Genomic DNA, 26,934 nt, shown 5'->3' with positions numbered 1-26,934 from the left:
GGCTCGCCGGGCAGAAAATCCTCTAGGACTTCTTTTTTTCTTTTTTCTTAAATGATGATTACATAAAAATAGTTCAAATATTCCTCAGTAAATCGTTTGTAAAAGACCAGGTATCTTTCCTGTTCGGAAAAACTACCTGACAGGTAACAAGCTGCTGATCGAAGGAAAAAGATAAAGAAAGTAGCCTCCTGTAGAAGTTTATGGTGTAAACTCTTTGGGGCTAGTAACTGTCCTAAAAAGGTGGCACCTTAGACTTATTTGTGATAGCATTCTATAGGCAATAGGCAGCCACTTGATAATCTAATTTCCATACACAGTTTTTAAACTGAACCCACTCATTATCTCTTACACAGGAGAGAGCTGCAGTTGGGGGAGAATTATACTCTCAAAATTTGCAAGGTGAGCTTCCAGCAAGTTCTCTACCTGGAGCCTTCCTCTGCTAACTTGACCATAACACCTTGGTGACCTGCACTACCTTTTTTTTAAATTGAAGTACAGTTCACTTACAATATTATATTAGTTTGGGGTATACAACAGAGATTCGGTATTTTTATAGATTATATGCCATATACGGTTATTGTAAAATATTAGCTAAATTCCCTGTACTGTACCTCATATCTTTGTAACTCATTTATTTTATAACTCATAGTTTGTACTTCTTAGTCCCCTTCACTTATCTTGCCCCTTTCCCACCTCTTTCCCCAGGAACCACTAGTTCGTTCTCAGTGTCTATGAGTCTTTCTGTTTTTGTTATATTTGTTCATTTGTTTTATTTTTTTTAGATTCCACATATAAATGAAAACATACAGAAGTTACCTTCATCCATCTGACTTATTTCACTAATACCCTCTAGGACTACCCATGTTGTCACAAATGGAAATTTTTTATCCATTTTTATGTTCCACTGTAAATATCTTTTAAAGACTCAAATAGTGAGAACAAGAACAATGAGGGCCATGTTATTTCTCGTCTAAATTATAATAAGATGTAGGTTTAAGATGCAAGATGAAGGCTTGGAGTAGAAATGTTGCCTGTGCCTGACTGTATTTCTTCCACAAAATCTTTTTGTTCAGGACCTCTTTATACTCTTATGAACTATTGAGAACCCCAAAGAAATTTTGCTTACTTTGGGTTATATCTGTGGATATTTACTGTGTTCAAAATTAAAACAGATTATTTTAAAATATTTATTAACTTATTAAAATTATAATAAATCCATTGCATATCAACAAAAATTACATATTTTATGAAAAATAACTATTTTCTGAAAAAAACTAGTCAGTAGAGTGTGTTGATTTATTTTGCAAATCTATTCAATGTCTGGCTTAATAAAATACAGTTATATCTTTACACTTGCTTCTTCATTCCATCAGTTATAATATCCAACTCTACCATATACTCATGAGAGAATGAGAGTGAAAAAAGGTATTTAAGATATAAGCAGGATTATAAAGACAAGTTTCACCTCACAAACCCCCTACATGGATCTCTAGGATTCTCAAGTGTCACTGCAACACACTCTAAGAACCACTACTCTACACCATGTTCAGAACCATGGAAAAAAGATTGAGAATTCAAATTGCCTGTGGAAGAACAAGGAAGCCAGAGAAAAAGTATCTCTTTAGTTGAAGGGTACATGGGAGAAATTTTTAAACACCTATAGAAACAAAAGTTGACAGATAACATAATTATTTTAAGTAGATAATAGTGTGGAGCACAAAGGACCTTAAATTGAACTTCACTTAACAGTGGAAACTTGCTTCAAATTAACAAACACAAGGTTCCACAAGTTTATTGGGAAACCAATGATTCAAGTTGTAAAACACAAGAACATCTAAGTTACAGGGGCCCATAGAGGTTATCTTTTATCATTTTTAATTCTTTCATTTTAATTATAATAATTTGGGACCCATCAGACTAGAGGCTTTAATAAGACAACTGAATTCAATTTTCCCGGATCCCAATTAACCATTCTTTACTCTTCACTATGCTACAGAACTGAAAAATAACATTTCAAATAAGCCCAGCACTGGGTAATCTAATTGTTATTAACATTTGGAAGAGGATATTAGTGATTTCTTTGAATATTTAATGAAATCTAAGAATCCATTCCCCAGAAAAATATACAAAGGCACATACACATAGGTCCCTGAAGTCCAAGCATGAATTACCTAGGGCTCAGTGTATCCCGTTAAGAACCTCCAGGCCAGTTTAAAAACACACACACAATTCTGGGATCCATACATCTGAGAAGTGAAAAACTGGAGGGCAGAATATAATAAAAGTTACAGGAGTTAACGTTATTTACATTATTTATTTAACAGACCACATTTTATTAATTTGATACAGACTAACATAGTATCAAGTAAGAATAAACCTCTTCCAGAATAGGGTTCATTCATTCATTCACAAATATTTTAAATGCCTACTGAAAGCCAGGCATTTTGCTAGGTCCTGAGGATAAAAGGTGAGTATAACTGACATATTCTGTACAATAATGGAGACTAGTGAGAGAGATAGACATTAAATAACCACACAACATACATCAAGAATAAAAATATTAAGCCTTCCCCACATGAACTCTCAGCTTCTCCCAAGTTACAATCTAAGAACCTCCTCAAACACCATCCACCCCCAATGTCAGAAGATGGTTAAAGCATCATTTTAATCACTATTTGGTCAGTGACACAAAAAGAGTGAACATCTTTTTTCTTTCAAATAGAATAATTTATTTTGTCATATAGGTCCTTCTTTGAAATGCTTCCATCAAGACAGGCCTATGGCTGCCTCCTCCTTCATGATAAAAACCGTTTCCAGAAGAAGTTTTGGGGTGGACAACTCAAGTCTCATGTAGAAGAAGCTAATTTCCCTGATTCTTAGATTGGTGTCTCCCTGCCTCATCTTGTTAGTAGTGGTGAGGTCTTAAAGACCGAGATCAGGATGTGAATCTATAATAATGCTGCCCAAGAGAACATTCTATGATGACGAAAGTGCCAAGTACAGTAGCTACTAGACGTATGTGTCTATTAAGCATTTTAAATGTGACCAGTATGGCTGAGAAATTGAATTTAAATTTTTTAATTTAACATTTTTATTTTATTAAATAAAACATTAAATAGCCACATCTGGGTAGTGGCTATCATACTCCACAGCACAGAGAAAGAAGAACATAAAGGCCTGCCTTCAGTCTGTTTTAGGCTATAGACATAAAAGGAGTCCTCTTGGATCACAATGTTAACTTTCCAGTTCACCAAATCTATATTCACTTTCACAATGGAACATTCACTAAGACAGATTATAAAACAATCCACAACGAATTTTAAAAATTGAAATAATACAAAATATATTATCTGACCATTTCAGAATTAAACTTGTAATCAGCAATAGAAAAATATTTGGAAAATATCTAAATATTTATAAATTAAATAATATACTACTAAATAACTCATGGGTCACAGAAGAATTTGAAAATACTTTTAATTGAATAAAAATGAAAACACAGTATATTCAAGTTTGTAAGATACAGCTAAAGGTGGCTTAGAGGGAAATGTATAGCATTAGATGCTTATACTAGAAAATAAGATTTTTTGATCAATAAGCTAAGCTTCTACTTTAAGAAGATAGGGGGGCAAAAAAGAGGAAACTAATCCCAAAGCATAGAAGAGAAAGGAAATAATAAAGAACAAAAGTCACTTCACTTGCAAACAAAAAAAGAGAGAAAATAAACAACACCAAAAATCTATTACACCTCCACACCCCTCCCCCTAAACACAATTCCTTGTGAAAAGTGTGTATCATCTTTAAGCATGTCTCAGATATAACTTTCTCTATGCCATCCAAAGGAGACTATGGCCCTTCCCTAAAAGTAGTTTTAAAGTGGTAATGTTCTTCTCTCCAAGATGATATGGGTAAAGACTGGCTTCATCCCCCACAGGTAAATAAAGGGATTATGCCCCTCTGAAAATTCACTTCCTGACATTGAATCAATGGCTCATAGTTTATTCTCTCCTTTGACTTAATAGATGTCAAAGAAATACATTTAATCACTTTCTCAGAAACTATTCTGAGTTATCAAGTGAAGAATTGATAGACTGTGATCAAATCCCTAGTGTAAGAAGCACACCTTAGTGTTAAATTTGAAATTCAACAATGATAAACTATGATGTCCCTGTGTTTGGTCATTTCAAAAGGTGTATATTACAGCTATTAAAAATGATTAAAGAAGACAATTTAGGTGACACACATAAACTTAGCACTTCACAAAGTGGAACGTCTTCTTTCAGGGAACTGCAAAATTGGGCGGAAGGCAGTAAGTTTTTATAGGATAAAGAATAAAAAACAAGAAAGAGAAAAATAGAAAATATCTGACTGACTGGAATCACATAGTCAACCTTGTTTGGGGTGAAAAGGAACAAGAAAGTAATTTAGAGACCCACAGTTGGCCTGGAATTTGTGATTGGACAACTGGATATACTGCATTTCTGGTCAAGCAAAGCGTTTACAGGGATATGAAAGTTTTGGTTTGCTTACATGGCACCCTGGGAAAGAGTGACTTCATCTTAGGCCTAGGAAGTTATTTCAACAGCTTCCCACTTTTGATCATCCTCTTGACCAGTCAAAAGATTTGATCAAACATATTGGTCTTAGTATGTCTTTCAGATACCATTGCTTCTCTGAATCTCAGTGCAGTATTCAAAACAGATGATGTTAGCCTCCAGTTTTAGTTATGTTCTATTCTCCTTTGTTGGACAGGATCATTTCCTGACTTATTTGATTCTAGCTGGTTTAAGTCTTGGGGACCTTTGCTCAGGAGAGCTCTCCAAACCATGGGCATTGTTTCATTGCTAATAATGATTACTGTCTCCTTAATATGCTGCATTCTCTCAGAAGTTATAAATGCATGTAGGAAGACACTGACAAGCTGACGGATGGTCTCTCTTAGGGTGGAGCAACAAAACATCTTATCAAGTGAGAGAGAAATCCTTTCAAAATTTCCAGAGACCCTCTGGGAAATCTCAAAGTTAGTCTGAGTTCAAAAAGACTGCCTTTAGAATTTGATTTTGAGAAAATGTCAAAAGGTTTGAACATCTGATTAAATAGAATCATAGATCATTATGAAACAATACTTAATTATCTTTTAGCCAAAGTAACAGTGGTAGATTTTAAAGGCAAATACAGGTTACATTGCTGTGAACAAAATTTAACTCTTTTAATTTTGAGAAGACTGGGTTGTTCTAAGTAATCAAAGACCTGATAACAACAACTGTGAAGCACAATGAATTATTTTAGCAAGACAAAACTCAAAATGTTTGCTTTCCAGGTAGATTACCCAAAATGTTAAAAAAAACAAACAAACAAAAAACCTGTCACAATCTATTATCAAGAGAAGATCAATAGTTCAAGTAAACTTTGTCCTTTTATCAGAGAAAAAGCCAAATTCTAACTTCACACCAGTATACTTTCATAATAAAATTTTCTTAATTAAATAAATTTATTCTAATCTTGGCCAGCTTGACCACACATAAAATTCCTTTCCCAGGATTCCTTTTCTACAAACCTTCTACAACAATTTTATGTCCATTCTGATTTTGTCAGATGTTTTTCCCTCCTTTTCATTCAGGAACAATCAGGTGTTTCACTTTAAGATAAAATTACTCTCTCTTTCCCTTACAAAAACACCTCTTCATACCTAACACCTTTTCTTGCCAAAGACATATGCTATTTTCCTTGCATAAAGATGTCTCCTTTATTACTTCTAGTAGTTTTAATTACATACATTAATTAAATTCTTAACCTTAGAAACCTTAATTCCTAGTAAAAACTAAGAAGTAGGTTGTGGACCGTCTGTTACACTAGCATTAGGTAGAGTGGCAAATTTATAAATACATTCCATAATTCCTGGTAGTATGCTGTTCCTCACAGTAAATTTTTCAATATTGCACAAAGCACATCTACGAATAGAACCAAATAGCTTTAGTTCGTCTATAAAAAAGTCCAAATGGATAAACCTATGGTCAGTAATTGCTGTTTCAGTATCTTATTCAGACATGATTTAGATATTTAATAAATATCTATCATTTAACTTATCTCATTCTAACTTTGTTTCAAGCTACCAAAAAGATTTTGGAAACTATTTTTAAGTAGACATACCATAAAGTATAATTATTATTGAAAAGTTCATTTATAAATATTTACCTTGCTTACATCTATTTAATTCACTTGCTCTTAACAATTATGTTTAGGCTAACTATAAAAATTCCGTGAGACATTAAACAGCTAACCATTATCTTAAATTATCTTTCTTGCTGATAAATTTTGTTACAGAGATATCATGAGCTTCTCTGTTTGTTAACCCTAGGCAAAATGAAAGTATTATACTTGATGATAACTCTAAAGACAATGAAACCAACAAACTTAAACTAGCTTTTATTTACCAAAGGTTATCCCAGATCACATGAACTTGAAAAACATTACAGTTAGTTCCTATATTTCTGAGAGCATATTTTGATTTATATAAACGTTCAATTTTCCTTAATTCAAGTAAATAGAGCTCTATATAAATTAATTTGTAATACCATTGCAGGTAGAAAAAAATCACACATTTGTAACATATATATAGACATACATAAACATACAGACTCAAAGATCTTACAACTTTTGTTTTAAAATTTTAGCCATGAGACAGATGCAATAACACAAAACTCACAAGTTTATGAAAGAAAAATACTGTTTCTGGCAGATGAAATAAGTTAAGGTTACTTGCTTAGATGGTTAAAACTTTTACTAATATTTGTGAAGTAGACTTGTAAGATTTTTCTTTTGCCTAGTTACCAAATAGCCTTTCCCTTTTTTTTTTTTTTCCTTTTTTTCCCTTCTGATAAGAATTACCTCCGTAAAGCTTGTGTTTCAAAGAGACCTGAGTTCCTAGAGAAGACTGGGTAGAATATTCACACCTCAAAGGCACAAAGATGTATGCAAGTTCCTCCTAAATCCAGAATTTTTATAATGCCTACAGTCCTTTTGAGATGAATAGGGGAGGTCTGGGGATTGGTTAAAAAGGATAGGTAGGCTTTTTCTGTTCTTGTAAAAATTCAATTTGTAAGACAAATTGGACAAGTTGTCCTCAACTTATAGGAGAGTTGTTTCTAATTCCTCAAAGAACTGGACTGTAACCGGAAATGATATTAAGGTGTTGACCCACCCATCCTACTAGATTATCTTCAATTAAGCTAGAAATTTTTTAAGTTCCTATGTTCTAGATTTAAAGCTATTTGTCTTTAGAATGTTATTATTTCCCTCTGGGTACAAAGTTTTATTTTGCCTAGGGGAGAAGGCCTTTAAAGAAGTTTCTATCAGGCTCTGAATATCAGCTTTCAATTTGGCCAGCGTTTGACCATAGAGTCACTCTAAAAGAAAAAAAAAAAAAAAACTCATTCAAATATCTTGTCAGGCTTCGGTTGGTATAAATAATAAATATTCTTGGCAGTATCAAATGACCTCATGGACTAAAGAGACATCACCAAAGAGGGTACAAAGATAATATTCTCCCAAGATTCAAAGGCACTCCCAAAAGTAGCAAAAATAAAGAAAGTCCTGACAATTCTCAGACAGCTGGCCACAGCTGGTAGGACCCTAGCCACAAATGGAGTGCAACTCACATTTTTGTCCAGCCAAATCTTTGAGCCCCCAATTTGACAGTTGAGCTGCCTACATTAATGCAAGAACTGACAGCCTGCATGCCCCAGGCAGGGAAAAAGACAAGCCAAGTTACCAGGACACAAAAAGAGACAAACAAGAAGGCAAAAGCTGTTCCTGAGAGAGAAAGGATCGGCAACTAACGGGCACCCCCTAAAAAATTCACAAGAGTCTAGATTTATAAAAGAAGGGACATCTTGAAGTTTATCTTCCTTTTTCAACCAGGCACTGTAGAGATCCCAGAAAGCTGACTCTGGTTAAAATTTTGTTTCTAATTTTGCAGTTTTTTCAGCGTGGAAAGGCAATTCAGATAGAAGATTAGGAGCATGTGAGTACTCAGGTAAAGGAAGATAGAGGGGAGTAGGAGTCACATAGTCTTACAGTCTTTTGTTTTAGGTATCTCCAGTGTCTTTAAGTTTTCATAAGCCTTTTGCAATAAATATTTCAATGAAGTTATTTTAGAATCTTCTAAGTAAAATAGGTATCCCATTCTATTTGTTGATTTGGGAACCCTTGCTTTCAAATGCACTTCTTAAATGAACGATCTTGTCTAACTGAAATGTTTTCCATAATGGCCATTGTCATTCTAGGCTGTCCTAGTAAGACTTTACCATTTTTATAAATATTACAGCTTCCGGGACTACAGTACTTAGACATAAAATAAGCAGCTGTGCCAGAAGGTGGTGCACTCAATCCTTTGAAACTTGAGAGTCCCATCTTTTTAGCTAAGCCTTGAGTCTCTTGGAGCCAAATTAATACCTAAGAGGGATGTGCCACTAAATTGAGGATTTTGGTGGTGTTTTCCAGTGTACCTCATTGCATGGAAATTTTCTTGAGGTTGATAAGTGACCTAATGTCTAACCCACTCTGTGACCAACTTAGCAAAAGAGTAAAAGCTTTTAATTGCTTGACCCATGCCAACCAACTTTGCAGCTTTGATTTCTGAGATTCCCGCTAGCAATAGATCTATTCATCCTTTCACAAGATGATTTCTTTAGAATGGCAGATGCCCTGATGACTTATAATAGTCTGACTTAACGCCTACTTTGATTTTGATTTTGATGGTCAAAAAAGTCCTAATTTCTTGTCTTCATTTATTTTCCCAAGTCCCCCAGCAGTTTATGCTATGGACTTACCTTGAGGCTTTGTGAGTCCCTTAACAACTGCCACCTGTTGTAGACTTCCCATACAACTACTCCAGGACCTTTCTGGGACCCCAGGACCCTTCTGGGAATTTTAATAAACCGTGGGACCTTTCCAGAACCCCAGAATCTTTCTGGGAAAAATATATATTTATAAATATTTTTAATAAATTTTTTTTGGATCAGAGAACAGCATGCAAGGGAGCAGAGCTCAAATCCGAGTGTGACTTACCCATGGCCTTAGTAATGATGACAGGAACAGTAAATTCAAACAGCCTCTGCATCTTGTCCCATAGGTCATTAGCTGCCAGTTTCAGATTTCATTCCTCTTTGCCAAAAACTGTTTAAAAAAATGTATTAAATAAAATAATTTAGGTGATACAAACAAATTTTATTTAACACTTCATGAAGTCGACAATCTTAGAGAACTGCAAAACTGAGCAGAAGGCAAGAAACTTTCATAGGGATGAAAAATAAAGAACAAAGAAGAGAAAAATAGAAAACATCTGATTGGCTGGGGCCACACAGTCAACCCTGTTTGGGATGAAAAGGAACAAGGAAGTAAGTACAGAGCCCAGAGTTGCTTTGGGTGTTTGGGGGTTGGCTGACTACAAGTATACTGCATTTCTGGTCAAGCAAAGTATTTACAGGGACATGAAAGTTTTCTAAGTGGTGGTTTGCCATGTAAGGTAATGAAAAAATAACAGTCTAAACAGATGATGGTTTCAGCTGCAGCAATACCATCCACTGGATGCATTCTATTTCAAAGTAATTCAATTTAGTAGATGTTTACTGAGCCTACATTGTATGCAAGGCACACACTCCAGTGAAAGAATTCATTTTGAATCACAATACTTGAGACAAAATATCACTTAATCTAACCCTTTATTTACAGATAAGGAAAAAGAAACAAGTGAATTTAGTGATGTTTTGCAAGAGATCAGCCTTATTTACTAAAATTTGGTGGCAACACCAAAAAGAAAACTAGGCCAAGTGTTCTTATCACTATGCAAGCCTGCCAATATTTTTCACCCTTTCTGGGAAAACTTCCCTGACTGTTCGTGTAAATCTGGTCATTTATCCTTTGTGCCACAACTGGGCCAAGTATATAGATCTATCATTGTAATTAATCATAGTATTACAATTATTTACATCCATTCCCATTTATCTGCTGCAGAAATTAAGAGTATGAGCACTGAAACTCCAATCCCAACTACTGACAAGCTGTATATTACCTGGAGGAAGTATCCTTTCCTCTCCACGCTTCAGTTTCCCTAAGTGCAATAGTAGGGGAATATTTGTGCCCAACTCAGAGAGCTATTAATGATATTTAAATGAGAAAATCCATATAAAGCACAGTGCTTGTCACATAGTGAGTGCTAAAACAAATAATTAGCTGTTGTTATTTTTGCTATTATTATTTTTAAAAAGCATTTACTGAGTGCCAACAATATTTCTAGCAACAGAGGTACTTTGGTTGTTCAATAAGCAAAAAAATTTATTGAGTACCTAATATATCCCAAGTGCTATTTCCTAGCATTGGACTTTCAAATTTTCAAATTTTGTAAAATTACAAAAATTAGTAAAATACAGTAATCAGTATGATAATTATAATTGAAATTGAAGTCATAATGGTAACACAAATGAAAGAGTGGCTAATGCAGCTAGGGGCGCAGTGGAAGGTGAAAACGAGCTTCATAGGGAAGGAGAAATTTACTGTAATACCTCACCTTTCTTCTTCATTTCTTTTTATTGTGCCAGGGAAAACTAGTATTTTCCCTATACCTCTGTAAAGGCTGGAGAGAAATCTGAGGCAAAGAAAAGTCACTTGGGCACAGCAGTACATGCTGTCAGCTAATGTATTCAAGTTTGGTAACAAAATACAGAGTAAGATGGGGCAAATTCAATTATTAACATAAGGTCAGGAATATTGTTTATATGGAAAAAAAGCCTAAGTCAGTAAACAAAAGAACGTAAATTATATAGATGAGAGAGAATAATTTTCCTTGTTTACGGGAGGGAATGAAATAAAACCCACTGTAAAGGCCATTTTCCTTCCCTCTGCACATACATACTTCCATCTACAGATCAGAGAGCTTTCTTCTCTTATGTCCCAAATACTCCATCTCCCAGAGCCATTAGACAGTGCTACCATAAGTATATCTTCCCTCAGCCATCTGAGTTACAGTACTATAAAACATAACTTCTATTATTCACTAAAATTTTGTTACATCTGTATGTTCTTAACATCCCCAAAGTATAATTATGGCACTGAAAACAATATGGAAGTTATTCAAAGTAACTATATGACAATATTAACATCAAACTAATCATCAATGATCACATCCAAACGTAAGTCACACAGAATTTTTATCCAAGATACTTGAACCTTGAACACTGGAAGAAAAAACCAGTGGCAGTTTATATGTGTACCTGCTCAGTTGAAGGTGACAAAATGCAATTAACTCCTTTTTATAGGCCAGTGTATTATTCCCATGATCATTACTTAGCTAAGCTACTTAAGGATAACTGTCCTTTAGAGAAAGGACTCTCTGATTCTCATTAACTAGATTTCTGACCCATAGAGGAGTGTTAGCATTTATTTTCAGGTGCTTTAACTTTTTTTTCAGTTAAGCACTTCATCAAAAATTTTAAGTAGCAGTGTGATTTAATATTGTTTTGTCAAAGGTCCTTATTTAATAAATCTAACCAGACAATTGGCTTAAGTCCAAAAACTAAAGGTCAAACTTCTTGACGTAACTGTTCTTGAAAATTTTATAAAGACTGTAAGCTGAAATACTCTCTAAAGTAGTTTGCTTTGAAAGAAGTTTCACTTTGAAACACAGAAAACCAAAATAACCAATAATCATTTTAGTCTGAGAGATAAGCAAATTAAAAAAAAAACAGTTGAAGTCATATATGCATGTCATAGAGATGGTTAATAATCCAATGTTAAGGAGAACCATGATACAATACACATCAATTATCCTAGATAAAGGGTACTGTGTTTGAGATAATCAAGTGGGTTAATAAGGAATGACTTGCATTCACATACTCTGCTCCTTCAGAGTGTAGCGATTTCAGTTTTCCTGAAACCCTCAATAAAGTTTTAGGATTTATAAGGCTTTAGGATTTATAGCACAGTATCTTCAAAATAAAAAATACAGATTTGAAGCATGTTTCATATTTTTCCTAGAACTTAAAAGAACTGAATAAACTAAAATTCTGAATTTTTGTAGCTCTTCCATATTTACCTTAAAATTTATCATCATTTGTAAACTTCAAATGTTATTACTTCAGGCAACTGAGTCCCCACACTCAGACCAAAGGAAAAGAATGTATGGTGGGGAAAGCATGAGGAGGAAAATGGTCTGTCATGTACACTCTTTAGAAATGAGACCGCTATGGTGCGAATTACTGCATTTTGCCTGTTTCCGCAGGTTTCCAGGTCTTAAGTAAGGAAGCTGCCAATAAATCCCTGGCAAAGCAGGAAGAAAAAGGTCAGAGGCACATTTGCAAAAGCCCAGAGGTGAGCAAGGGAGTGCCATGTTCACGGACTGCCATGCTGTTTAGAATGCAGGAAGCCCATGCTGTTTAGAATGCAGGAAGCGTCTGTTGAAACGAGGGCAGCAACCGGAGGTAAGGCTGAGAAGCCACGTGCATAAACAGCATCCTATGTTGCCTAAGGGGGTTGGACTTTATAACAAAGCAATTGGGAACTATTTAAGAGGTTTCATTAGGGGAATAATACTATCAGCTCTGTGCTCTAGAAAGACCCCTCAGGCTGCAGTGCAGACAACAAGGTAGAAGGAGCAATACTGGAGGAGGAAAGACCAATTGGGAGGCAATCGCAGTAATCTAGGGAAAGATGAAGTTGTTATGAACAAAGTTTATGATAGGATGGAGAGAAGCAGCTGGCTGTAAGAGATATTAGGGAGGCTGAAGCTGCCAGACTCTGTGATTGATTGGACAACAATGAGGTTGAAGCACTAGAATGGCATGCAAGTTTCTCCCTCAGGCAACAGAATAAATAATGGTGCCTGAGTTTCCTTTGAAACATCCAGGGGTGATATCCACTAAGCAGAGTGATATACAGGTCGAGAAATCATCAGAACGACCCAGGCTGGAGATAAACACCCCTGTAGAAGATGCATTTCTTCTACAATTCTATAGCAAGCTGCTTCTATTTCTATCGTTGTATTAATCACATAATTGAAATTAAATGTTTATTCTCTGTCTACTCTACTATGCTGTCCATTCACTAAGACTGGGGATTATCCATATTCATCTTTTTATCTCTAGTGCTCAACAAGCAATTATAGAATATTTACCAGGCACTGTTTCTATATGCACGCAATTTTTTAATCCTCACAACAACCCTACAAGGTAGCAGTAATTTTATCCCCATACTATGGATAAGGAAACTGAGGCTGAGTAAGTAAATAAGGTTACTGAAGTCTTGCTGCTAGTAAAACAGACAGTGAACACAGATTGTAGGCTCATAGTAGGCTCTTAATATCTGTTTATATAAATAAACTGACCTAAGAGCTGTATGGAAAATGTGTTACCTAAAGACTTGAAGAGGGGATAGGGAGCACTGTCAGTGCATGAAAGTCCCTGAAAGAGAAGAAAGGAGGTGATGGGGAAAGATGTTGGGTAAAATAGACACTCTAATGGTCTCTAATGTGACATCAGTCAGGACAGCTAGGTTGCTTGGGGTGACTCACTTGGCCCACTTAGCTACTACCTACAGGTTAAAGGAAACAAGTACTAGTTAGAGCTTCTCCACTCACGCCAGTGGGTAAGAGAGGTTTTGCCAACTTTACCTATAGCAACCAGAGCGTGCTGTCCAGCACTCCCTGTTATTATTGGGAAGCTGTGACTCACTTGCCTACGTGTGTCCACTCCTTCCCCATCTTCTAGTTTTCTTTCAGTCACCTCAAATGAATTCCCTTTTCTGTGAGTGAAATACCAGGGATTTCAACTATCAGCCATTCCTAAAAATGACCAACCTTTCTTTTCCTGGTTATTTCTCCTCCCACCACCCCAAACTTTATCTATTAGGTAATCAAGCCATCTTTCTAAAATACTAATCTAATCACACTATTCCTTTAAATCTTTCAGTGGCTCATTATTACTCCTGGAACAAGGATCAAAGTCCTCAAAAAGGCCTATGAAACTCTGCATAATCTGGCCCCCACCTGCCTCTTCCATCACATCACAGGCCACTCTGCCCTGGCTATAGGTACTTAAGCAGAACTGATTTGCCTCCACTTATCCAAATGCACAGTGGCCCCTCCAGCCACAGTGACTTTGCACATGCTGTTTCTGCTACCCAAGTGGCTCCCCAACCCTTTCTTATATAGTTAACTTCACCTCATCCTTCAGACACCAGTTAAAATACTGCCTATTGTTAAAATCTTCTCTAGCCCACTTGACTAAGTCAAATTCCTCTCATAAGCCCCCAAATATTTTCCTTTATAACCATTTATAATTGTATGTTTATTTATAGGACACTGTATCTCTCTCTCTTTCTCCCACTGCTTTCTCTATATGTTCCTTGAAGACAAAAGTAATTTTCTCATCCTTGTAACTATTACTGCCTAATAGAGGGTTTGGTGTATGGAAGGCCCTCAAAACCAAAGTCTGTCTGACTTCTGTTAAGTCTTCTTTCTTGGCTAGGCTTCTGGAATTTCATACAGGAAGGCCACACTAGTTATATCTCACAGCAAGGTTTCTCAAATTTGTCACTATAGACATTTTGGACTGGATAATTCTGTTTCGTTAGGGGGGCTGTCTTTGTGCATCATAGAATGTTTGGCAGCATTGCTGGCCTCTACCCACTATATGCCAGTGGCACTGATCCCCCAAGTTACGACAATCAAAATTGTTTCCAGTTATTTCCAGCTGTCTCTTGGAGGGAGGCAGGGATCCAAATTATGCCAGGAGAACAACTGTCTCAGGGGCTGACATGAGGGAGAAGGCAGAGAAAGGGACGATTCAACTCAGGAAAGATGGAATCCTCTTTCAGCAACTCTTGCTGTCCAGGCCATTCACAAATTGTAACTGATTATTTTCCCTAACCTCATATCCTCTTGATCCTTTCTTCTAGATGCATTCATGTTTCCATTCCTCATGTGCCAAGCCTTTGACTTTACTCAATGTTTTTACTTTAACCTCAGAACAACTGTGTTCTTTTGCACGGAATTTTGTATTGATCCAATGTCAATCTCTCTCTCTGTCTCTCTCTCTCTCTCTTTCTCTCTCTAGCTCTCATTCTCACTTCCCTTTTCCCTTTCACTCTGTTTTCCCCCTTCTTTCCCCCTCCAAGTTTCTGGTCACTAACATTACCTAGGGTCTTTTTGTTGAGTCTGCAATTCCCCAAATTAGCCTATGTCACATAATTGCTACCTCAAAAACCATACAAAAACTCAGAATTTAAAAACAGCAATCATTTGTTCTCATGGATCAGAAGGTAACCAGAGGGTTGACTGCTCTAGGCCCAGCTTCTCAGGAATCACTTGGCTCTGCTCCACTGTCTCCTGTCCTCCCGGAATTACAGAACTAAAACATGTTCTTCTTATGGCAGGGGTATGAGAAGCCCAACTGAGCAATTTCTTTTCAGGTCTTTGGTTATGCCATACCTACTCACATGCCATCGAGCAAAGTAAATCATGTGGGCAAACTTGCATAAAGGCAAGAAGAAACTGCAGTCACATGGCAAAGCATGTCATTACAAAGAAAGAGAAGGAACTGGTACCCTTGTAATTTACAACATGCCTCATTTTAATTGTCATTATTTCTGATAAGTTTTTAAGAGCAGGCCTGCTTGTGTTGGCAAATGTGGTAATAAAATAATGGCCCAGTGTTCAGATATTAATTAAGCCTTACTTATTAATACTCAATGCAGGTGCTAAAGGCCTACCTATCAACTTTCGATTTATAAATAGGATGCATTTGTCCCCTGATACTGCTGTGTAATTTCATTCAATTTTCAGAATAGATAGTGCTTTACTCTTACACAAGAGGAGTAATTATCACTATTTTTTAAGCTTTGATTGACCATTTTCCCTTCTCAAAGTAGTCACTTTCTACAAATGGGAAAATTAGGAATGGCCAGAATATATAACACTAATTAAACATATAAGGACCAGAATGTTTCACCTACAATGTTCTTTTATTAAATACAGGAGGTTTGCAATATATATGGCAATAAAAAGGAGCAGAAAATGACAAGAAAGCTCTTTTGAAAGACTGAGAAGACACAGTTATGCCATATAATCATGTGTGTGACACAATGTGACACAAAAGTCCTATAAATAAACATACAATAAATATTAATTACACTAAGACCATTAAGATGAAATGGCTTATTTGTTTCCAGATTAGGCCCTTGTGCTACTGGGATTCTGGATTATCTAAGTTAAAATTTTCATTTCTGTCCTGATTTTGAAGTTCGAAAAAACCAGCTGGTTAGGCCATTCCCAGTCTAGTGTTCTCAATGAGCTATCTGTGTTACCAGGCATGCACCTGGTAACAGAGATGCCCATCTGTCCAAGAACGAACAATGGAAGATTTGAAATCAACAACCTGTGAGACCCTGGCCCTCTTTGTGGATACCTGGTTTTTCTCAGGCTTCATCAAATTCATTAAGCTGTCCAAGCAATAGTCCTTCTCTATGGCAACCTAGAACTTTAAAGAGTTAATCTAGACACTTAAATCCTGCTTCCATAACATCTCCAGTTTCATATACCCCAGGCACATAAAATCAATGGTGTTCAAACCAAACTCATCATCTTCCCAGTAAACTTGTTCATCCTTCTGTGTTTTCTATTTCAGTAGGTCTACCTACCATCCAGTGCTCAAAAGGACTATTTCTGAATGATTCCTTTTCCTTTAACTCCCACCTATATCCAAGATACTCCTAAAATACATTTGATTACATTTGCTAAATATTTCTTGATCATCACCCTTTTCTCTCCATCCCACTGCCATCATCTTAGCCCAAATCACTATAAAATTTCACTGGAGAAGTTTAGTGCCTTCTACCTTGTCCCTTGCATTAAATCTTGTCCACTCTCCATTCTGCAGGCTGAAGGGTATTGTTCAAAGGTAAATATGGGCATTGTTCTCCCTGGCTTAAAATCCCACAAAGCCTTTCCGTTGCTCATGAATACCTACAGTTCAAAATCTTTCATCTAAAATTTTGGCTTATTTCACAATGTAAGTAATTATGGTGATAATGAAATAAAGTGGTTTATTAAAGAAATTTATGGTGGCAGAAATGGCTTTATTGGTCCCCTCATCTCAATCAAAAGCTCACTATCCCAAGTTGTCCACCTCTTCTCAGAGGAAAGAGCTACTTTTCAAGGCTATCTTCCCAATAGGTGCTGACTGGCACAAAAGGCTTTTGGAGTTCCCCAGGAGACTATAAGAGACAGATAATCAAATTCACCTCCTGTTACAGAACCTGACACATAATTGATAACCAATAAATATTTGTTTAATTAATTAAAAGTGCTGTAACCAAAATATTCTTTTTATTGTGGAAAAGGAAATTAAGGTAACTTAAAAGACTTCCCAAAGACTAGAGAGCTTTCAATTGGCTGAGCTAGGTATGCATCCTTCTCTGTCTGCAGGTCTCAGAAGAGCATCTGTAAGGTTCAGTGAATCTATACAAATATGCATTCTCCAGCCCCCCTTCTTTATGCTGTCCTGAAGAAAGATGGAAGTGAAATCAGCAAGACATCATGGAGCTAATAGCATCAGAAGTTAAGGAATACTGGAGGATTTAAAATGTAACTTCAAAGAAACGAAGTTATATTCCAATTAAATTCAACAAACATCTACTACAACCTGAGAATGCCAAGTTGAAGAAGACAATGGTCTGGACCCTCAAGAACTCATACTCTAGCAGAGAAGACAAGCATGTAAACAATTGACTATGATAAATATCATGAGGCATTAAGTAATATAATGAACACATATACAACCCACACCTCCAGATCTTCCTACTGAGCTACACAGATGTATCCACCTATATGTCCCGTGGAGAAAAAAACTATGTGCAAATTGAAAAATTACAGTCTTCCCTCCCACTCCTGTTTCTCTTCCTGTGGTTACTACCTTAGTGTAAGGCGGCACATCCACCCTGTAAAGCATTCTTGACATAACCTGTACTAAAACTAAATCGACTCTTCCTAAAATTCAAACTGATCACATTACTCATGAGAAAAAAAATCCTTCAGTGATTCCTCTTTACTTCAATATATATTCCAGCTCCTTAGAATCCTTTGGCTCTCCTTTTACCACCACTTGTCATGCACTAGTTAGTTCCCTCCAATCACTCCCATTGCCTCCTTTGCAGAGGTCTATTCATGCCACACCATACAGCGATGCTGCCATCTGCTTATCCGTCAACTTCTTCAGTGCTGGAATACTGCTTGACAGATAATGTAGTCACAAAAATTATTTATTAGTTGGATGAATGAAGGAAGGAAGGAAGGAAAAAGTCAAAGTTTTAGGATCACTGTTTACTGACTATAAAGTCTTGAACAAGGTCATCCCTTAACAGTCTTTGTCTTAGGCCCTTCAACTCTAAAGTGACAATTATACTCATCCCTCTAAGCCATTGTAAGAATTAAAGGAATTCATATGTATAAACAGACTTTGTAACAAATAAAGTACAGCACAGCATCAGTTATTTTAATTTTGTTACTTTATAAGTTTATTATAAGTAAACTGGTAAAAAGAAATTCATCATTTCAAGACTGGTAAAAAGAAATTTTCCAAGAATCTAAATTGCTTCTAAAGCCATTTAGATTTAGATAGATTTAGATCTAAATACTTCCTTGAAAATATCTTATTGAATAAAATTTCAGGACATAAAGTTGTAAGTGGCAATGTCATCAGTATCCTTAATTATGAAGGTGTAAGAAGTGGATGAATTGTCAAGGTTATAAGAGCCAATTTCTCTCCACTCCACCACTCTATTTACATATTAGAGCTCTCATGTACTTGCAGTTTGGTAGGGGAGAGAAGTGGAAAATGATACAAGGCATTATAACAAAGTCCACTTTTAAATAATTATAACTTAAGTTAATTACATTGACATTTCTCAGCAAGGATTAAGTAAATCAGAAGGGGGAGAAAAGGCGTATGAGAAAATAAAAAGCAAGGCCTGAACTACAAGAGCATCTCTTTTGTCTTTCATTCAGGAGTGTAATTAAATTAAGTAGGATTGATTGAGTGTCAGACATCTGTGGGAGTCATTTCCTAACTTCATTAATGCTATTGTGCCTGAAGAAGCCTCAGTGGTAATTTCTCTCACAAGTATCTAATGAGAGTCTAGTGATGTGATATGAAAGCATTACACCAAACCGCTGTGCTCTACGCCACTGCCTATCTGTATGTGAGGAATTTATTAGAAATGCTGGCCCAGTAACAGCAAAGCTACATTATCCACCTCAGCAGTAGGAGTGGGACAGCAGGCAGCAGCGAGCTGAGGTAATGGAGTCATAAAGTTGAGAGCTTAGACAGCAAGCATAACAGAATAAAAACAGGACGGCTAAAGAGATCTAAATGGTCATAAAATAGATCATATATAATGAGGTACAGAAGATAATGAGGTGCATTTATATGGAAAACACTAAATAAAAATTATGACCATTTCCTCTTTAACCCCATAACCATCAGAGCTTCTCCCAGCAGCTGGATTTGCAAGGTAAACTAGGGAGAGGGAATTAACTGGAAGGAAATATATATATATACACACTAGCCAGCTTAGTTCATTATTATAGGCATTGCTGATTATACAGAGAGCCCTAGCAGAATGGCACTGGGCAAAAACATTATGAAAGATCTATAATTCCTTCCTTGTGTAAAATTATGATTTTAAAAAGTTGTAATACTGTTACAGTTAAAAAGTAATTAAATGAAGATAAATGTAAAGTTAGTTCTGTTTTATTCATTTTATCACTGTGATTAGAAGTTACCAGCTTCCAAGCTTTATTCATTCATTCATTCATTCATTCATTCATCAATTAATGAGTATTTACTATATATTGGGAGTTCTGGCCAGCTCTAAAGATGCCAAGTTGCATAAGAACAGTCTCTGTCTTTATGGAGCTTTTAATCTGATGCAGAAAACTTACAAGTAATCAAATCATCAAAATAAAAGTTTAAGCATAAAAATAGCTAAGCAATGGGTCCTATGGGAACACAGAGGGCACAGCACTCGGCAGGGCTCAGAATACTGAAAAGTGAATAGAAATCAGGTTGATTTAGGATGTCAATATAGATGAAGGAGAGGATGGTAGAGTTTCAGTTTGAGCAAGCCACGTTTACAAAGATACCCAGGTGTGAAATGAAAAGATAAGTTTAAGGAAGGGCTAGGAAAAGAAGACCAATGTGAGGAAGCCGAGCTATAGAGCCCAGGCTTTGAACTGCGATGTGAGGCTAAGATTTTATTCTGCACGTAGGCCATGGGAGCCATTGAGGGTGCTTGTGTAGAGGTGTGCTCATGCATTACTGACACACACACAATATTTAAATCAAACTTTCCAGTGCTGGATTCTGCATTCCCTATAATTCAGTGGAGTCTCGTTGAGAAAACTAAGTGTGGAAAACAGTATATAATTTACACAACTAATATCTCATTGCACATGATGCCCATCTCTCAAAATATCATGTGCCCTGTGGCAAGGTAGTCCATATTTGACAGGATTAAGACTGGAAACATCAATTTCACTGAATCCTCAGAAATCTATAGGCACTAAATCCCACTCAAAAGCTTCTTTGTAATATAATGATATATGGTACTGAAATGAACACAGATGCTCTGAAGTTATATGAAGTTATCCTCATGTAACATTTTACCCTACTTATAAATGGGAGGTTTTACCCAGTCAAGTGGGATACTGTAATCTGAAATTAATTCATCCTCAAAAATTAGCCAAAAAGAAATTACTAATCATATTAATATTGTGAAAAGCACCTTGGGAATGCAGAATACCTCATAGTGGGAATACTAATTCTGCTGAAGGGACAATGTTTAGGTCTCTGGTAATTGCTGTATGTCAAACTTTCACTGTAAGTAGCTCTTAGCATCTGGAGACTCGATGTGAGCTATGATGTAACCAACCCTAGTAATTAATAATCCATTTTGTAATAGGGCTCTTCTGGGAGGATCTGTCTTAGCATAGTTGCTCAGCAAAATTTACCATCTGAGAAAACTAACAAATGGTCAGCTTAACCAGACTGTTAGCATGTTAAGGATAGAAATCACCACATTCATCTTTGTCTGGCTTGATAGAGGCTTAGCAAATACATCAGAGTGTTATCACTTTGATATCATTATCATCCCCCATTGATTTTATCGTCTGTATTGCAGGAGCGGGGATGAGGGATATTAGGACTGTATTTCCCAGGATTCCTTTCCCCATGTTGTTTTAGGCTATAATCTGCCTAGATTTGCATCTATCTTGAGAAACTAAGGAGAAGCAGGGGAACTTGAGAATCTTCTAGTCAAATGTAGAACTCAGGAGCAGTAACTTCCCTATGTCTTATGCCACCAGCCCATCCAACAATTGTGAAAGTCTCTATTTTCCTGTATTAAAATCTTTCCCACTTGGAACATTTTAAATGGCTTCTGATTCCTCATCTCAGTGTGACTGCAATGAGTATTTTAGTGAAAAGAAGAGAAGGAGACAGGAAACAAAGAAGGAAGGAGGAACAAGGGAAAGAGAAAGAAAGGAAGAGAGGTACTAAATTGCCTCCTTGGTTGTACACAGTTAAACAGAGCCAGGGGTATGCCTCATTCTTAATTCTGCATGCACTCTACCTCCTCTGGAGAGCAGTGTGAGTTCTTCTGCACTGTGGAAATATTAAAATGTCAGGAAGTGTGACTCAAAGCCAGTCTTTCTCAACATCCATGGGTGCCAATAATTCAAATCATGCAAGATGGGCATCACAAGAAATCGTTACTAATTCTCTAAATTAGAAAATGTGAACATGTTGGCAGATGAATAATTAGAGCTGACAGAATAATTGAGCCACTCAGAGGAAAGACTGGTAGAACAGTGAGAACATCTAGGTAATCACACAAGGAACTTAGGGGAAACGGAATGGATCAGTCAAAAACAAACAGAAATTATTTGTGCTTTTTAAGTTTTTTTGTTGAAAAAGAAAAGGTGCTACAAGTCAGCAAACTAAAGCAATGAGGCCTCTGTGAATCAAATTCCCTAACTTCTCTGTTTCACTATTCATAAGCCAAATGTTAGGGGAATAAAAAGCAGAATATGTTTGAGCCATATGTTAAAGGTGTTAAACATACGGATTTTGACATATTGAAATCTGAACTAAAACAATTACTGCTTATAATACATCCAATTTTTGGAACTACTGAATTCAGTATGACTCTCTCTCTCTGTGTTTCTTTTGCACAATGTCTTCAAATTTTTTAGCTTTTCAGACATTTTTACTAATCCACAAAATGTAACCAATCGTTTTCATATCCACTGTTGTTAATGAGCTGACAATGCACAATACAAACAACTGTTAATAATTTAAGGCATATAGAATAGTTTTTAAAATCACCTTTAGACTGTGTTTACTAAAACAGCAATGAATTTTCAGCTGAATCTCTTTGAATTTGAGTCTGTTGGACTGCGCTAATTTGCTTGGCTGAGTATGTGTTTCTCAACCCAAACTTCTTTCCAAAAACCAACTCCTCCTGACTCCCTATTACCAGTCTTTCAGTCACCGAGGCTTGGAACCCTTGGATTCTCTTTGATTCTTTCCTTTATTTGCCAAATTCAATCAGAAGCAAAAGAGTGTGAGATTTTTCTAGCACTTTTCCATTCTCTTTGCATTCCTGCAATACTTTACAAACTGGCCTTCCCCTTCATTCCACTAAATGGAGAAATTATTTAAAAAACCCCTACAAAGTTTCTAACATATATTAGACATTCAATAATGTTAGTTCCCTTACCCTGCTTTCCTTTCATCTTTCTAGTCTAAACACTAAATCACTTGAAATGCAATTCTGATCAGATTATTCCCCTCCTCAAAAACCTCCAAGGCAACTCTTTCCTGAAGTCTAGCCCACTCAGCCCAGCGTTCAAAGGTCTCTGGTTCTCACTGACCTTTTCTCACTGCTGTCTTATACACAACGCTTATGCTTTACAAACTGAATCATTACTCAATGGCATACTCAAATATCTCTGAGCTCAAGCCCTAACCAGGCAAGCTTCCACTGGAAATAATTAAATAACCAATTAGTTGACTGCAAAATATCAGAGACTAAACATAGCTATCTTAAAATCGAGCATATAGCCTCTTAGAGGTAAGTCATCAACAATGAATATGTCAAATACTCGTACCCCAATAAGCCAGAGCACTTGTTATCTATACCATGAATCAGCAGATTACTGCCTGCAGACCAAATCTGGCTCATGCTTTTTCTGTACAGCATGCAAGCTAAGAATGGGTATTGCATTTTAAACTGTTAAAAAGAGTCAAACGAAGACTAATGTGTCATGGCACATGAATATTACATAAATTTCAAATTCCAGTGTCCATAAAAAAAGCTTTATTACAATACAGCATGCCCACTCATTTACATAGATGCTTTTATGCTACAACAACAGAGTTGAATGGTTGCAACAGAACCGTATGGCCCACAAAGGCTAAAATATTTACCATTTAGTCCTTAAAAAAATAATTTGTTGACTTTGGACCTATACTATGAATTAACTCATACTACTTAGTATTAGTATTTATGGTTTTTTTAATATTTCTTATTCCCCCAACTTATTTTTAAGCCCCTCAAGATTAGAAATCTTTGTAACTTTCTAATACTCTGGCCTGGCACATGTGTTTTACATAGCTGGTACTCAATAGATATTTATTAGTTATCCTGGGATGCTAGTTCTACAGATAGGTATGGATGGGGGAAAGGGTATAGCTCAATGGTAGAGCATTTGCTTGGCATGTATGAGGTCCTGGGTTCAATCCCCAGTACGTGTATTAAAATAAAAGAAAAACTAATAATAAATAAATAAATAGATCTAATGACCTCCCCCCAACAAAAAATATACATAAATTTTTTTTTTAATTTTTAAAAATCAAATAGGCACAGATGACCATATGGATTCTCCTGGCCCAACTGAGGAAACAAACAGCAGGCTATGGTAACTACAGTCTTTACTGTAGAGGATGTTGTTTGTTCTCTCATTTTAAAAAGTAGTTGGTCATCTGCAAATACTTATTTGAGTACTTCCCAGGAGTGATCTCCCATCTCCCTTGTACCCTGGCACTAAGAGGTACCACAATGCCACTGTGACATCTTGACTTCTATTGCCATTACTTTTACTAAATTTCTATTTTGGCCCAACTACTCCTAACAAAAAACGGTAAACCTGGGACACAGCTCTTTGAATGGTGAAATTATCAAACCCAAATTATTTCATGGAAAAGAACATGATGCCCTTCGATGACACCAAAATAACTGGCCCGTTAGGCTGGTTCAGTTCAATAGTACAGTGATTTGGTAAGGTAAAAAATAAAACTGATCATTTGGCTAAATTAACTTAATCCTATCCAAATACTTTACCTGGTAGCACTGTTTAAGGAAAAAAAAAAAATATATATATATAATATATATATCTCCTTATTATTTAAATGTTAAGTCCCCTCCATCAAGTACAATACATGTGTGCATATGTATATATGAGTATCTTACTGAAGATGTCCAAATAAAGAGTAACATTTAATCCGAAACATCACGCTGAAATATACTGTACATTTTTGGACTCATGTAGATTTTGCCAATGTTTTTCTATTCTTTCTTCCTTCTGAATCTCTAAGACCTGTCAGAGCTGTCAACAATGCAATGCCAACTGTTTACAAAACAGATCTCATTCACAGGGGAGATAGAAGCCTGATCCAGTACTCAGAGAAGCTGAGAAAAGAATAAAAAAAAAAAAAAAGAAAAAAAGGATGAAACACTGACAGTTGCACATTTTTATCTGAAGTAGTAAAATCTTAAGAATAAATAAAATGTCAGCAAAATCTACTGTCTCTTTTCTTGGCTATAGGCTTATACTAAGAAATAATGTCACAATATTTTTCAGACGTCAGAAACATTTTTAATAACAGGATTACTGGGATAAGACAAAACTGATACATAACAGATTGTATAACTTCAGCATTGTAGTTGGAATCTACTGTAATTGCCTTTTGTTTCCTTCACTGAATTCTCTTGTTCTTTCTGCATTTCTCAAAATTTTGCTAGCAATTTTAATGTGTTAAGACCACGTATCGTCACTCAAAGTATTTCAAGAGTTTCGAATTATCTCTGCTGGTCTTTTCATGTTAGCTGTAGAGAGAGTTATAAACACACATTTCCATCAGTTGTTCCAAGTGTATCACATACATGATGTTTGATAGCTGCACTGTCATCAGTAAATCCAATATAAAGTTGGGCTATGCAGTGTAGTATACTAAAATTATTTTTTTTAAGTTTTCAAATGAGAAGGAAGTTGGTAGAAGCTGCTCTTCATTATATAACTTCATTACTCAGGTACCTTGATCTTGTGAAATATGTATTGTCTCTCTGTAAACATACTTTCAGGAGAAAGTACTGCAGGGTCAGAGTAGACAACTATTGTTTCTGAATCTCCAGAACCCATTCACCCTACTTGACTAGCAGCGCACCAACCTTCAAACAGGGACTCAGCCTTCCTTGATTCATAGACCACATGCTATGGAGTTAAGTTCACTTCCAGTTTCTAGGGTGATTTGATATCAGCCTAGTCAATCAGATCATCTCCTTCCACTGGTGTCAGGCATTGGTTCAGTTAGGAACAATGGTTCAAGCTGAGTGAGTCAGGTCAGAACAGGGCTAGTCTCAGAACCTTAGCCTGAGTGCGGCATACTTGAAGTCGTACTTGACTCTAGTAAGGTATGAGGCTGATGCTGCCCCATAAAGACAGAGCCTATCAGTGAATGGAGCCAGTACCAAAAAGGTTGTCTGAAGAAGTGAACAGAGAGAATCTGGTCCTGATGAAAATCATTTCAGCCCTGCCTTTCCAAAACAACCTTATTCCCAGACTTCTAATTTTTATAAATACCATTTAAGTCAGTTTGAATTAGGCATTCCATTAGTTGCTATTTTAAAAGTCCTGATATTTGCTTTCCTCTGTATTCCTAACACGCAAAAGAGGTTAAAAACTCTCGTGCCTTCTTACACCTCTAATCCAAGAACCTAAAGTTCCCATTCCCATAGTGTTGGAGGCTTCCAAAAACATAAGTTAAAGCAGAGATCTCTATTCCTGATATATCTCTGACCAGTTTTCTTCCACCACTTTCCGTTAGGTTCATCAACTTTCAGGAAGATGTAAGGAACATTGCTGGTTCTCTGAAAAGACCTATATTCTCCAAGGTTAGCCATTTTGTGAGAGGAGTGGATGTTTGTGGGAAGACACTAAAATGAAGGATAATTTTCATGAATGATGGTTGGAAATTAATGTTCATTCATTCGTCACATGTGGATATTCAGCCTTGAGTGTCAGTCTGTCAGGAACACCACCTTTGGTTCTTTTTTTTTTTTTTTTTTTGGTGTGTGTGGGTATATATATATATATATTTTTTTTTTAATTGAAGTACAGTTTACAATGTTGTATCAATTTCTATTGTACAGCATAATGCTTTAGTTATATATGAACATATATACATTCATTTTCATATTCTTTTTCACTGTAAGTTACTACAAGATATGGAATACAGTTCCTTGTGCTATACAGTATGAACTTGCTGTTTATCTATTTTATAAATATTAGTATCTGCATATCTAGAACTCCCAATTTGGTTCTTGATTCCAAAGGAGATGGTGAATTTCCATGCATAAGGTGACCAGTGGTGGAACTGGTCTACTTACTCCAGTAAGTGGAATTATAAGAAACACTGGACTGGCCTAGGATTGGTGAGCAGATGTTGAAAAATATTACAAATAAAAGAAACTAGTCTTTTAAAAAACAGCTCAGGAGCTGGATTTCCTTTCAATGAATAAGTCTAAAATGTCTTCATTTCTGCTTTA

General features: G+C 36.1%; 1 long non-coding RNA gene across 1 annotated transcript in view; it reads right to left on the bottom strand.

The window, feature by feature from the left end:
* Positions 1-26,934, bottom strand: part of LOC141579382 (uncharacterized) — a 536,825-nt gene that overhangs the window by 248,958 nt on the left and 260,933 nt on the right. Inside the window, exon 3 of the long non-coding RNA XR_012510599.1 lies at positions 9,070-9,177. This is a non-coding gene — a long non-coding RNA (uncharacterized LOC141579382). The remainder of the gene's footprint in view (positions 1-9,069; positions 9,178-26,934) is intronic.

The sequence above is a fragment of the Camelus bactrianus genome, chromosome 2 (assembly GCF_048773025.1).
Source record: "Camelus bactrianus isolate YW-2024 breed Bactrian camel chromosome 2, ASM4877302v1, whole genome shotgun sequence".
NCBI lineage: Eukaryota > Metazoa > Chordata > Mammalia > Artiodactyla > Camelidae > Camelus > Camelus bactrianus.
Note: the sequence above shows the minus strand (reverse complement) of the source record. Positions and strands in the feature narration are given on the sequence as shown.